Genomic DNA, 15,062 nt, shown 5'->3' with positions numbered 1-15,062 from the left:
TCAAAATCCTTCTGTTTCTTCAGACGGTTAATTGTTAACTCAGTTTCACTTGACAGTCTTCTCAGGAATGGTCAGGCAGCTGTTTCAGGTTTCCTGAGACAGAGGAACAGTGGTGACTCATCTCGATCATTTGACTGAATCTCGAATCAATTAAAATGCAAGCTGCTGGGCAGTCCTTTGAGGTTGTTGGTTTTTTGTATTTTGTTTTTTTTTTGTTTTTTTTTTTGTTTTTTGTTTGTTTTTTTCGAGACAGAGTTTCTCTGTGTAGCCCTGGCTGTCCTGGAACTCACTCTGTAGACCAGGCTAGCCTCAAACTCTCGTACTCAGAAATCCACCTGCCTCTGCCTCCCAAGTGCTGGGATTTTTTTTTTATCAGATTATTTGAAGCAGGAAGAGTCACACTAACTATTTACCCGACTATTGATGGCACCTTCTTGTGGCAGCCCAGATAAAAGGACATGTAAGAAGGAAGCATTGCTATTTGCCTGTTTGCTTTCACTCTTGATGGCATGTTCATCAACTCTGTTGCTGTGATGCTTCATCAGTGTTATTGGAACCATCTTCTAACATAGACCCAAGATCAGCAGCTCTCCACAAATCCTGCAAGCTGTCAGCACAGGATTGGGTCTTTTGAGGCATCTAGCCTCACAGACTTGGCTTCTCCAGTGTAAGACAGCCATGGTTGGATGATACAGACCAGATCATGTAAACCATTCTAATGTACCCTCTTTCATATATGCATGTTTATATTTATTACATACCACATATATTCATTCTATGAGTTCTCTTCCCTTAGATAACCCTTGCTAGTACGTATTGTGGTACCAGGAGTATGGTATTGCTGTGACAGACCTGACCGTTGGGAGGATTATGGAAGTGATTGGAGTTTTTGGTTAAAAAAAAAAGAATTAACTGTGAGCTTAGCGTCTGTTGGAACTTGAATGATAATGCTGAGAGCAAAGCAGACAGTGGAGGCCTGGGATGAAAGCATGTGCCATCACTCCTGGCTAAACGTTGTCTGTAATAGACTCAAACACTGGGTCTAAGAGAAAGACAGCCCTTCAGGAAAGATTCAGTCATACCTAAGTGTGGCTATGGGTTTCTCCCAGGAGAGTTGCAATTAAGTCTTAGTATTAGCCACAGATGCCATTTTGGTGGCTCTCAAGTAACAACTCCAAAGGTGTCTAAGGAACGTAACTCCCTCCTCGTTTCTCTGTCTTTTGATAAGTGAAATTCTGGGGTGGCTCTGGAGTTGTTTATAATGTGACAAAGTAAATCCAGGAGCCATCAGGGGTGAGTAATTGGCTTAGGACACGTCATTTACTGTAAATAAAGTTGCTGGTGAGATCCTAGAGAATCGTAGGTTAATAAATTATCTCCAATTCCACTCTCATCCCAGGAAAAGGAGAAAGCCCCTAAGCAAAAGTTGTTGATTTGAAATCCACGGTGGTGGTTTGATTAATGGCTCTCAGTCAGCCCATATGTTTAAATATAGTTTGGTGCCTAGTCGGTGGAACTGTTTGGGAAGGATTAGGAGGTGGGGCCTTTTTGGAGGAGGCGTGTCCTAGGAACAGGCTTGAGGTTTCAGAAGACTTGTGCCCGTCCCAGTGTGCTCTCTGTCTTGTTTACATCTCAAGATGTGAGCTCTCGGCTGTCTCTGCTGCCATGCCTTTGCTCAGTCATCATAAACTCTAACCCTCTAAAACCGTGGAGAAAATATCTTGTGTATGTATGGATGTGGCACCTGTCAATAATAAATTTGATGGCCTATAGCTGAGGCAGGAAACAGGAGGTGGGACATCTTGTAGACAAAAAGGATTCTGGGATAGTACCAGGCAAGGGAGGCTCACTCAGGAAGATGGACTGAATACAGACACATGGTGCTTATACACAGGTGACCAGCCACCTGACAGAATGTAGATTAGAATAAATGGGTTATTTTAGGTTATGAGCTAGTCAGAGAAGAGCCTAGCTGTATGGTCAAAGTCCTTGTAAATTTGAGTCTGAGTCTTATTTCTGGGAGCACGGGACTGGGAGGAAGAATCAGACCTAACTTTCCCATGAAATCTTAAACTCAATTAAACACTTCCTTTTGTAAGTTGCCTTGGTCATGGTGTTTCATCATAATGATAGAAAAGTAACTCAGACTTTCTAGTCTCAGTTGAAGATAGAAAAATAATTAAGATATTCTTGTCTCAGCTGGCAAGAGGATTCATTCAGACTCTTGGGGGAAGGGCACTTTCTTTCCTGGGACCCCATCATTTACCCTGAGTTTCAGTTCTTCTCAATTCCAGCTTATTTCCCACTCTCATCAGGGCTTGTGTGGAGAAGGGAAGGAGAGCCAGGCCTCTTCTCTGGAACTCTTTCTGTGCTGATTTTAGCAAGGCACAGAGTTGTGAAAACCAGCCCCTATCCAGGAATACCTTTGCAGATGCCAGCATAGTGCCTCTCAGTGCCCCCCACTTCCCTTAAAAACACATATTGGCTGTGAAAAGAATAACAAGGAGATGAAAACCCTGGGTTCATTTTTCTCATTTAGAGTCAGTTTGTATGCAGTGTGGTAATAAAAAGCAGTCTCTAGAAAATGTTAGCTATGCTTTAATTGTAAACAAACAAGACTTTTTTTTTTGGACTAGTTGTACAATTTTCAATTGCTAAAAGGTTCAGGCATAGCAATGCATCCTGAAGTCACTATACTAGGAATCACAGTGAGGAGGACTGAGAGTTCCAGACTAGCCCCGAGGTACAAGTAGAAAAGGGAGAGGGAGGGAGAGATAGGGGGAGGGAGGGGGAGGGAGAAGGAGAGGGAGGGAGGGGGAGGGAGGGAGACAGAGGCAGAGAGAGAGACAGAGAGGCAGAGAGAGAGACACACACACACACACACACACACACAGAGAGAGAGAGAGAGAGAGAGAGAGAGAGAGAGAGAGAGAGAGATTAATCCTGTATGGTGTTCAAAAATATTGACTCCTGCAAGAACCACCACAAATAGCAAACAAAGAATGCCACTTACCTCAAAATTCTGTTATGCATTACCCATCCCTCTTCTCTCTCTGTTTCTTCCTTTTTTCTTCCCTCCCCCAAGACAGGGTTTCTCTGTGTAGCCCTGGCTGTCCTGGAACTCACTCTGTAGACCAGGCTGGGCTTGAACTCAGAAACCTGCCTGCCTCTGCTTCCTGAGCACTGGGATTAAAGGCGCGTGTCACTACCATATGGCTATGCTCCATGTTTCTATATTGAATCCTAAAGTAAACGGTATTTGTGAATTTTTAAGTGCTTGACCTATAAAGTGTCTTGAACCCAGAGAAAAATCTTGGATCTTAGTGGGATCAACCATTCCTGTTATACAATACCCACATTAGAAATCCTTCCTGTTCTGGCCTTCTCCTACCCACCAGCCACAGGTGACCTGCAAGCATGGCAGAATATCATTAATAGTGTCAGTGGTTGGCTCTCTCCCATGGGATGGGTCTCAAGTTGGGGCAGTCATTGATTGGCCACTCCTTCTGTCTCTACTCCATCTTTATCCCAGCACTTCTTGTAGGTAGGACAAATCTTGGGTAAAGTATTTTGTGGGTGGATTAGTGTCCCCCTCCTTCCACTGGAAGTCCCACCTGGTTACCAGAGGTGGCCTCTTCAGGCTCCATATCTCTTGCTGCTAGGAGTCTCAGCTTGGGTCACCCCCAAAGATTAACCTATTCTAATCTCACCTGGTTTGCATTCCACTTCTAGCTGAGCCTTCTGTAAGCCACGCCTCCGGTCATGCTTTCATTCTTGAGTATTAGGAGGGTATTTCGGATGGTATTACTGTATTTATAGTGTGTGCTGTATTTGCTACATCATCCTCTCTGCTTCCCTGACATTTCAGTCTCTTCTGTGTTTGTTTCTATTCTTAAAGTTTCTTCGTGTTGAGCTGGGTGATGGTAGGTTACGCCTTCAATCCCAGCACTCAGGAGGCAGAGGCAAGTACATCTCTGAGTTTGAGGCTAGCCTGGTCTACAGAGTGAGTTCAAAGATAGCCAACACTACACTGAGAAATCCTGTCTCAAAAAAAAAAAAAAAACCTCAAAAAAAAAAGCCAACCAAACAAAATTCTTCAGGTTCTGTGTCATCTTCTGGTTTCTTTGTTTTTATTAAAAGTTTTGCAAAGAGGGTTCCAGGATAGCTAGGGCTTCACAGAGAATCCCTCCCCACTCCCACTTCCCCAGCCCAAAAAGTTTTGGTCTGACATTGGACACTGTATATATGATATTGTACAGCGTCCATATTTTTGTAATTTCTTAAAGTGTTTAGCATTTTCTGGCAAGCAGCTGAGCTCGTTGGCAGGCAGCACGGCCCTTTTTGTTAGTGAGAAATGGGTTTCATTAGTTCCTTGCAGGTTTTACCTCTCACACTAAGTTTTACAAGCTGGACACTGATACATTATTTCATTCACAGAACTATAACCACACACTCCAGGAGGGCAAAACATGTGATTGAACTAAGATTATTACATACTACCATTTTATCAATTATGCAATCAAACAAATTACTTCATATTTACATGCTATGTCACAGCTCTAAAAGTATGTAAAATCTTTAGGTGTTTATTCAATTTATGGCTAGAAAACTATTTTTTTACTTATTTAGCAAGAGAGGTTGGAAAGAGAAAGGGAAAAAAAATCACAATTCATCCAAAAAAGTATATGGGAAAATGGTAAGAATTTCAGATATCTATGAATATGAATTATCTATCTTCAGTAATGTCCCTGTACCTTTGAAAGATTTACCAAGCGAGAGCACACTGCACAGACTCAGCAGGAGAACAGTTTACTGTGGATCTCATCCCTTCCCACTCTTCTTCAGGCAGTGTCTGCTACATTGATACAAACATTAAATTGACCTGTATGCAGTCATTATGCATCGAAAACTGTTACTGTAATTCCTTGTCTGACCTTGGTGAGGGTTTGGCATTGTTTAAGTGTTCTCTCGTCCCTGGAGCAGTCATGTAAAAACAAACAAACAAACAAACAAACAAACAAACAAACATCCACACTCTTCAGTTGCCTTCCCTTTTCACTAATAATCTTACCTCTTTATATATGGATTTCATAGATGAGACACAGATCACTGGGTGCAATTTTTCACACTGTCTGTACCGTGCATTCCACTGTCATGTTCTGTTTGAGTTCACTGAGAAGCCAGCTCTGGGAGCGGACTTTTCCTCCCACCCCATTTTAGACCCAAATGTGTTTGTCTCAAAGTGTCCTCCAAGCGTCGTGTGTCTCTAACTCTGTGACACGGGGAGGGGTGGGGGGCAAGAACAGTGGACACTCCAAGTGTAAAAACACTGTGTCCCTGAGAACATCTGGAAGGTGACCCATTCCCAGCAGAGGCTACTGTCATCTGTCCCGTGATGTAAACATGTCTGCAGTGGGGACGACAAGGAGGAAGCTTAGCCATGGAGCTTAGCCGTGAAAGGTGAACCAAGAACTCCGGTGGTCCACTTCAACTTCCACAGTCGGTTTCAGCTGGGTGTCGGGTGTTCCCAACTTGATGATGTCATCTCTGTGTGTTACTTGTTTGTTCTCTTACTTGGAAGCCTCACTTGAGGGGGCATTGCTCTGCCCAGGACTCTATGCCAGGAACTGCAGTTGACTGCCTCAACAGGGCTTCTCCTGTGATGTCTGGTGGATGTTTTGAGTAGTCAATCAGATGACCTATCATCTACCATCGCTCACTCTTTACCATTCTTTCACTTTGCTTGCAGTATCCTCAATAAACAAACTCAAAATTGAAAATACGACTCTCATAAATCATTCCCAAGACCGTACAGAACATCGTCCCATTAATAGACTTATCCGACATGTCCTTTGAACTAAAGTGTGGTTCTCCAAGTGTGGTCCTTAGAGCAACCACAGTCACCATGCCTAGCTGTAGTCTCACAGAAGACCTGCGATCTCAGCTCTCATCTGCAGGGACAAGTGCTCAATGACTTAACGTCTTTAGGGGAAAGCTTATGTTTAGGGATTGTTGATTCTCTGGACTGATGCGTTTCCCCATTGGACATATCCTGCTAATGAAGTAATCATTTCTCTAGGAAGTGTGGAGAGACAGCGTAGTGAATGACCAACTTAACCTGATTGCTCTTTTCCAGGGGAATTACAATGCTAGTGGAGGAAGACCGGCCAGGGCAAAGTCCATTTGAAAAGACTTCCTGGTGAGTGAGTGGGGTGAAGTTTTGCACAATTTGTCAATATTAGCTTCAGTTAGTGATTTCAAGACTTAGAAGATACATTTTTTTTTTTTTTTTTTTTTTTTTTGGTTTTTCGAGACAGGGTTTCTCTGTGTAGCTCTGGCTGTCCTGGAACTCACAGGGTAGTCCAGGCTGGCCTCGAACTCAGAAATCCGCCTGCCTCTGCCTCCCAAGTGCTGGGATTAAAGGCGTGCGCCACCACGGCCCGGCGAAGATACATTTTTTTTTTTAAAACACACATTAACTTGTCCAATCTGATTGCCATTGGGAGAATATATCCCCGTGTTTCTAAAGAGAAGGACTTCATAGTTTATCCATCACTATGTTGGATAAAGATTCTAAAGACTCAATGGTTGGTGGCTGAGGAGTGACAGAACTAACTCTAGTCTGTAACTTGTTCTTGAAGTGTAAAACTGGGAGGAACTTGGGGGTATTTTGTGAAGGAAGTAACAGTAACAGAGGTTTACAATCGAAGGTATGCATTTTACTGTGACCTGACAGTCTTTGAGTAGACCACAACCCTAAGTTGTACGGGGGATACATTGTCTTTAATTTTTGTTGATGGATGAAGAAGGTGACTCAGGTCACAGGCAAGCTATGCCTTTGTTTCAAGTTCTTTGCCCTTGTCTAAAGTCATAGCCTGTGTAATGCCCACTTGTTATTTAAGTCAGATGACAAGGTGACATCTATTACTTGCTTCATAGGACCTTTCAGAGGGCAAGAAGGGACTTTCTGTTCTGAGCGCCTTTTCCCTGGCATCTACTTGTTTACACAACTCAGCCAAAGCCTTGAGAGAGGGGAGAGGGCTACCTTTAGCAATATCTGTTCCCCTAAGATGTCGGGTCTTTTCCTCCCATCCCCAATGAGTAACTCAGAAACAACTGAAAGTGTTTGGGAGATCACACATAAGTCCCAGGCTGATCACTGTGCCATTTTATGAGATGTAAGCATTCATGGAGCTTGTTATATTCAAAGGAATTTGGAATCATTCTCATACTGAGTGATGACTCTCTGTTGGCTTAGATTAAATGGTAGCTTAGGCATTGCCTATGGGTTTAAGAACAAAAAGAAAAACACCTTGCTTTAGCTGCTTCGAGTCTGGGAGGCTGGCTGGCTTTGGCCAGCAGGTGGAACACTTCATCTGATGTTGAGGTTTTTCTGAGCCAAGCTGAATGAGAGCCCTGTATCTGCAGGGCTGTTCCTGTAATTCCAGCTACTTGGGAAGTACCTCCTGAATCCGGGGGGTTGAGTCTCATCCTTAAACTAGCAGTAACCCCCATGCCAAAACCTTTAGCTACAAGTGTAAAGTCTCACATCATAGGACAGTCACTTCCTCATGCAAAGTACAAGCATGTAGGAGTTATACTGTCGATTTGGTTTATTCAAACCTTCAGATCTCTTATAAGCCTTCTTCTGCCCAGAAACAAGGCAGAGGGGCAGAAATACGGCGACACTTGGCTCACATACAGCTAGCCTTGGGTCCCATACACCAAGAGTAAAAATCAGGGAGAGAGGCAGAGTGTAGTGTTGCTCTTTTGTTGTCTTGGCTGTTGATTAAGGAAACCTGTCAATCACATAGAGAAGGGAAAGATAATTAAAAAAAAAAGAATGTCAGTTTAATAAAATCCAAACCAGCTGTCTTAGTCAGAGTTTCCATTGTTATGAAGAGACATCATGACCATGGCAACTCTTAGAAAGAAAAACATTTAACTGGGGCTGGCTTATAGACTCAGAGGTTTAGTCCATCATAATCATGGTGAGGAGCGTGACAGCATGCAAGCAGACATGGTGCTGGAGGAGTCGAGAGTTCTACATCTTGATCTGAAAGCAGAGGAAGGAGACCTGTGCCTCACTGGGCATAGCTTGAGCATAGGAGACCTCAAAGACTTCCACGGTAACACACTTTCTCCAACAAGTTCACACCTCTTAATAGTGCCATTCCCTATGGGCCAGGCATTCAAACACAGAGTCCATGGAAGCCATTCCTATTCAAACCACCTCACCAGCCAGTGAGCTTAACAAACACGAAACAAAAATCATGATGAATTGCTGCCTTTAGTTTTTCACTTTGTAACCGTGTGTTATCCTCTATTACAAAATGTCCACTTTCAGAATTTCGGCTTTGTGATTTAAGAAGTCAGTTTTATAACAGCTGAGAGAATTTTATTTGTGAGAAGTTGTTTCTGTAAAATGTGAACTGAAAACAAAAGGAAAAGAAGGAGAAAAACAACACCCAGAGAGCAACCAATGGCACCGGGACTTGTGCTGGAAGCAGAGGATTGAATAGCAACCATCCTTGAGATATGTGACACTTGGCTGGTTACGGATGAAGGGAACATTTTTTTTGTCTTGTGCTGTTTAGCTTTCTTTGGGCAGTGGTGTTTATAATTCAGACTCTTCTCACCCACTAAAACTTGTCTTCCCAACAAGGCTTCCTCCTCCTAATTTCCTCCCTCCCCCTTTCTCTCTCTCTCTGTCAATGTGTAACCTCCTGAGGGTTGCCTGCATGAGCAAGTGGGGGTTATTTACTTGAGCAAGAGAAACTTACCTTTGAATGCATTAAAATAAACCCAGACTCACCAGTTAGGTTTCAGAGTCACACTAAAGACAGAAATTAAAGCGCTCCCCCCACACCTCGCCCCCGTGTTGTTTTGTTTGACTAAGATTAAGCCCAGATTTAACCCACTAGTTCATTCTCTTTGTGGTTTCAATTTCCATCATCCCTATCTGTTGTCTGTTGTATGAACCGGAGTCTGAGCCTGCCTGAAGGCTGTCTGGAGAATCTGTTCCTGTCCCCGTGTCTGTATGTCTGAGTGTCCCTAAGAAGGAGCTTTGTTCTCTCTTTTATTGAACAGCCCAAAAGGCATCACATGGGGGGAAGGAATGAGGAATGCTTTATATAAATCCTCAAAGAATTTGACAGAGGATTAAGTGGCTGACCCCAACCAACAGAGATAACAGTACCACAAACATCATTGTTTATCAAGCAAAGTTCAGATGATGCCTTCAACATTTATAGTGGACATTCGTTTTACAAGGGCACTTTCGGCCAGCAAATGATTATCTTAACATACATGCAAACACCCATTCATTACTCTTGGGTTGGGGCATAGAAGAGTTCATAATTTAAGATTATAGCTATCTGTGTATTAGTTCAGGCTGTTAAATCTGATTCTGTGAGAGATCCAAAGCAAGTAAGTTGGTTGTTACATTGGTCGCTTAAAGGTAGGTTAAACAAACAGGCTTTGTGCACAGTAGGATGGCAGTCTTAAGTCTTAAATGACCTCAAGATGTATTTTTAACTCTGGCTGTGAGGTCCAGCAAGATAAGTAATTTCATAATGCATTGCCATGAAAAAAATAGCATCCTCTAATGAAGATGCTGGCCTCTGAGCAGAAAATGCTTTCTTTAGTAGGTACATGCCTTATTCTGGAAGTACATGTCCATATTAAGTTGAAGAAAGCCCATTTTCAATAAATTTAATACCACAGAGCAAAAATTAAGCTAATTTTTTATAACAACTAATAGACACATATAGAACGTTTGCTTCACAGCAGCATATGTTAATTTTACAGAGCGCTGTGTTTCTTTGTACATTTTCACGGTGTTGGTGGATCACGAGCCCTGTTCTGCTCTTTCCTATCCCCGTCCCCTGGCTCCATTTGCTCCAGTAGATAGCCTTTCTCTCTCATGTCATCTGTTCCCTCCCCCTAGATTCCACACAGGAGTGAAAATGTTACACACACCCCTTTTTAGGCTGGTTTATTCACTTAACATGATCATCTCCTGATTCATCTACTTTCCAGAACATTCCACAGTCTGGCTCTTCTTCATGGTGAGAGAAGGCTCCACTGTGAATCTATACCACGTGGTTGATGTTTATCTGTTTATGTCAACCACAAGCATCTAGCGATAACTCAGCTACTGGGCCCAGAGCCATGAGAAACACGGGTGTGCAGCTGTCTGTACCGTGCTGACATGGATCCTTTTGGGTATACACTTAGGAGTGTTACAGCTGGGTCGTGTGGTACTTACACCTTCAGCTCTTCAAAGAACTTCCATACCGATTTCCATGGTGGCTGAGCAAGTTCCATTTTCACTCACAGTACAGGAACTTTCCTCTGTCTCTGCCAGAAGTACCAGTGTTTACTACTTCCCAGTGTTTAGTACTTCCCAGTGTTTAGTACTCAGTGTTTAGTACTTCTTAAGCTCTGACTGGAGGTGGGGTGGGGGTGGGGTAGGATGCCACCTTGATGGTAACTTCGGTTTGCACCTGTCTGATGGATAAAGATTTTGAATATTTTTTTTAAATAGTTGCTAGCCATTGCTGCTTCTTTTGATTCCTGTCTGTTTAGTTTATTTGTCTGTTTATTGATTGGTCTTCTGGAAGTCATTCTTTTGAGTTTTTTTTTTTAAATCCTGGTTATTAAAACTATGTTGGATGGAAAGCTGGCAAGAATTTTCTCCTATTCTATCAGCTCTTAATTGTTTCCTTTGGTGGTCAGAAGTATTCTAGTTTGTTACAATTCTATTAGTCAGTTCATCTTTAATCACTTTGACAAACATCAGAAAACAAAGAGGGAAGGTCATAACTGATACCACAGAATTATCAATAGAAAACTGGATCATAAGAAATTACTACAAAAATACACCAATCTATTGGATAAACTAGATAGAGTGGACAAATTTATGATTATTTATTTAGATACATAAATCTAACATAACTGAATCATGAAGACATGGATTTTTTTTGAACAGATCAATAACGGGCAGGGAGATTGAATCTATAATAAAAGTCCCTGATTTAATAAAAGCTCAGGTGTAATAGGTTTTGTGCTTCAATTCTGCTAATCATTTGGTTTCTTTGTCCTCTGTCCTTACAAAATGTCCCACAACACTTCTCTGTGTTTGTTTTAAAAACTCATGGGTTTGTTCTGACAAGAGAAGCTTTGAAAACAGCAGGACCTGGAGAGCGTTTTATTTTGTAGATCCATCAGTGATCCGGAATCGTTCTGTTCTAACCTCCGCTACATGCTCACATCTCTGGGTCACGCTGTCAGATTTTATAAATCCCAGCTGGATGTCACTTCTCAGGGATACCTTCAACAAGCCTTTGGCCCGAGCCACATGGTGATCTCCTGGCTTCTTGCTTTTGTTTTTTATTTTTGTTTTCCATTCCTTCACAGCCTGTATCATTTGTTTGATTCAGAATTTCTAGTCTTCAGTACCTGGAATATTTGATGTATGACTTATATTTTTTTTGGAGGACTCTCAGATTTCCCATGGCATCTACCTATGAGATTTTTCAAGAATTTTTCCCCCAAGTGTGACAACCAGCAACATCTCCAGACATCACCAAATGTCCACACAAGCAAAGCAGTTTCTTTATTCAAAAAGAACCACCTTTCTAACCCATTGGTTATTTCATAAATAGTCAATCTCTCTCCTTTTACTATATACCTCATGGTGAACTTTTCACTGCCTGATATTCCCAAGGACATGTCCCACAGCTTAGTGTCTTGCAGATGCCAGACAAATATTGATTGAGTAAATGAACGAATAAGAGGATTAAGTTGGCATTTAAGGACTCTGACAAGGTCTGGGACTAAGGATTGGCAGGGAAGAAAGGAGGAGCCACACTTGAAGTGCCCGTACACAGCAACACACAGCCTGCTCTTATGCCACAAAGCCACAGTTAAGTAATTTTGCAGGGACCATGAAGTTTAAATATTTACTATTTGATACTTTACTAAAACACATTTGCTAGTCTTTTTTTGGGGAGAGGTGCAGGGTATATTCAGAATGAGAACTCCAATTAATTATTCAGAAAGCATCTACAGTGGCTTTGACTGTGTGTAAAACAGATTTCCATTTTGTATGTCTTACCTCTGTCCTACAAAGAAATTTCTAGGTACTAAACAAACTCCTGTACTGCTGACAAAGTCTTTCTCAAAGGACATTTCGTATTGTTATTGCGCTGGCTTGGGCAAGGTGATCTAAATGCACCCCACTCCCTTCTTAAACCTCTTCTTCAAATATTCTCATCTTTTGTTCTTGTACATCTGTTGAGAGCAAGGGAAATGAGAAATGTGCTGCAGAGTCAGCTTTCTGTGTGTAAGTTCTTGTTACAACACCTGACCTGGTGAAAGCTGAGATCTGTTTGTTTTCTGGCTGCTGATAGAACAGCCGGTCTTGCTTCCAGGGTGAGGGTCGTTTTCATAATGTCTTCCCTGGCTCATTCTGCAAGTGTTCATGAGTGCATTAATGATGATTACCTAACGATGCAAAGCTGCTCAGGGTGCGTGCTCTGTGGGCAGCCCACTACCATCTAGGGCTTATCTCATCTCAAAAACTGAGAGCAGGAGGGCTGGAGAGGCGGCTCAGCTTTAAGGACATTGGCTGCTCTTCCAGAGGTCCTGAGTTCAATCCCCAGCAACCATAACCATTTATAATGTGATCTGATGTCCTCTTCTGGCATGCGTCTAGAGTACTCATGGACATAAAGATAAATAAATGTTGAAACACACAGACACACAGACAGATAGACAGACAGACAGACAGACCCCCAAAAGACAAGAGCAGGGGAAGATCAACCGGGGTGTGTGATAAACCGGAAATCAACATGCTCTCTATCTTAGTTGCGCTTCTGTTTGTTATATATACAAATTAAATGCCATGTCTACAAATCTTTCATGAGAAAGATCTTAACCCCTAATTCTGAAACTCAAGAGTAGCATAAGATAATAATAATTGTGTTTAGTTTAGTCATTTCCCATGGGGCCTCTCCCAATTAGCATCAAATAGAAGAATCCTGCCTCGATTGATACTTTTCCCGCACACTTGATTATTGTTTCCACAAGCTCAGGTGACCTATATTGGGGTTAGGCTCCGGGTTCAACCTGGAGCATCTGGGTGCTGAGAAGAATACAGGATTTAAGATTAGGTATGCTGACACATGGCTGCAATCTTCGTACTTGAAGGTGGAGGCAGGGATATTTGGAGGTCAAGGTCATCCTGGCTAGACAGCAAGGTTGAGGCCAACATTGGCTGTATGAGGGAGCCCTTATCCAAACAGCAAACATCAACAAGAAAGAATAGAGAATTCAGTATGTTTGAGGAAAGTTAAAGTGGCTTGGCAGCTCAAGCTTTCCATGGGGATCAGGCTGTTCCTTTCCTAAGCACTTCTACTGCCCTGGGTGGGCACCTTCCTGCAAAGGCCTATTTTCTTTTTTTTTTTTTTTTTAATTTTTATTTATTTATTTATTATATGTAAGTACACTGTAGCTGTCTTCAGACACCCCACAAGAGGGCATCAGATATCATTGCTGATGGTTGTGAGCCACCATGTGGTTGCTGGGATTTGAACTCATGACCTCTGGAAGAGCAGTCAGTGCTCTTAACCACTGAGCCATCTCACCAGCCCTGCAAAGGCCTATTTTCATGAGTAGTTAGAGGACATGTGGAATGGTAGTCCTCAAGAACTGCTGTGTTCAGAATCACCCGAAGCACTGGCTTTTCCATCAGAGTGGCTGAGGGCACGGCCCAGGCAGCTGTGTTGTTTGAATTCTGCCGGTAATTTTCCTATGTGGCCGTTTTGAAATGGATGTGCCAAGTCAGGGGCTGTAACATCGGCTTGTTCAAAAATTACCCAGAGGAGCTTTTAAATCCAGATTGTTGGGCTCCAGTCCCAGAGTTCCTGATTCAGTGGTTGGAGACAGCTGGGCAATCTGCATTTCTAATGAATTCCCAGGTAACCATTAGTGTGGTGATGATCTGGGGATATCACTTTGAAGAGCAGTGTTTCAAATTAAAGGAACGGTTGGAACAGGAGACTGGTGTTTCTAATGTCCTCATTAAATCCATCCACGATGCAATTCTGAACATCAGTAGACAGGTCTGGGTAGAGAAATCACCACAGAAGTCTTCTTGTATATTCCAGGCCTTTTTGAAATGACATACAAAGAATGCCCTTGTAATGTCTAGGACAAACATGCTACATTTTTACTTTTCTCTCAGTCTCCCTCTTTCCGTCCTACCCTATTACCCACGTGTTATGTAAGCCAGAGGTCAACATGAGGTGACCTCATTACTCTCCATCTTGATTTTTGAGACAGTCTCTCACAGAACTTGGAGCTTAATGATTGATGGGCCAGTAAGTTTCAGGAGTCCCCCTGTCTCTGTCTCACCAGCATTGGGATCAAAGACGTGTTGCTATGGCTGGCTTCTTATACAGTTGTTAGGGATCCTAATTCAGATCCTCATACAGGCATGGTGGGCGACTTACTGACAAGGGTGTTCCCCCAGATCCTCTTTCTTTCTCAAAGGGATGAAGATTGTTAAAATACTAAAGTACACTCATGCGCTTTTAGGCTTTTAGTTCTTTTTTTTTATTATTATTAAGGTTTAAATAGACTTTATTGTTACTAAGGGGGACCCCACCAAGCAGAATCAATATATGTGGTCCCAGTTGTCACTATGGAGACATCAAGAGGTCATGATTGCAGAACAGGTAACTGGAATTGAATAACATGATCCCTGGGAAGACCAGCCAGGAATGCAGGAAACATGATCAAGGTGGGCTGGCAAGACAAGTCAAAGGACCAGGGGACGATAGCTCCCTTCACTCTCGCTTCTTGTAGCTCTCCAGGTGTGACAGGACCCAGCCCGCAGGCAGAAGACAACACATAAAGCAGGAAGTGAGCTCAATGGTGATATCCAGGTCCCCGATCTGCTCCCGCAGCGGCTTCGAGCGGACCTGAGCCCACCGCACCATGAGCTGCTGGGCTGAGCTAGTCAGGCTCCTCAGTAGCAGTGTCAGGACAGACAT

The 15,062-nt window shown here is 42.7% G+C and overlaps 1 pseudogene; it reads right to left on the bottom strand.

The window, feature by feature from the left end:
- Positions 1-14,855: 14,855 nt before the first annotated feature.
- LOC114626693 lies at positions 14,856-15,062 on the bottom strand (annotated as a pseudogene).

Source organism: Grammomys surdaster, unplaced genomic scaffold, assembly GCF_004785775.1.
Source record: "Grammomys surdaster isolate TR1022 unplaced genomic scaffold, NIH_TR_1.0 239, whole genome shotgun sequence".
NCBI classification, from domain to species: domain Eukaryota; kingdom Metazoa; phylum Chordata; class Mammalia; order Rodentia; family Muridae; genus Grammomys; species Grammomys surdaster.
This window is presented reverse-complemented; position numbering and strand designations above follow the sequence as displayed.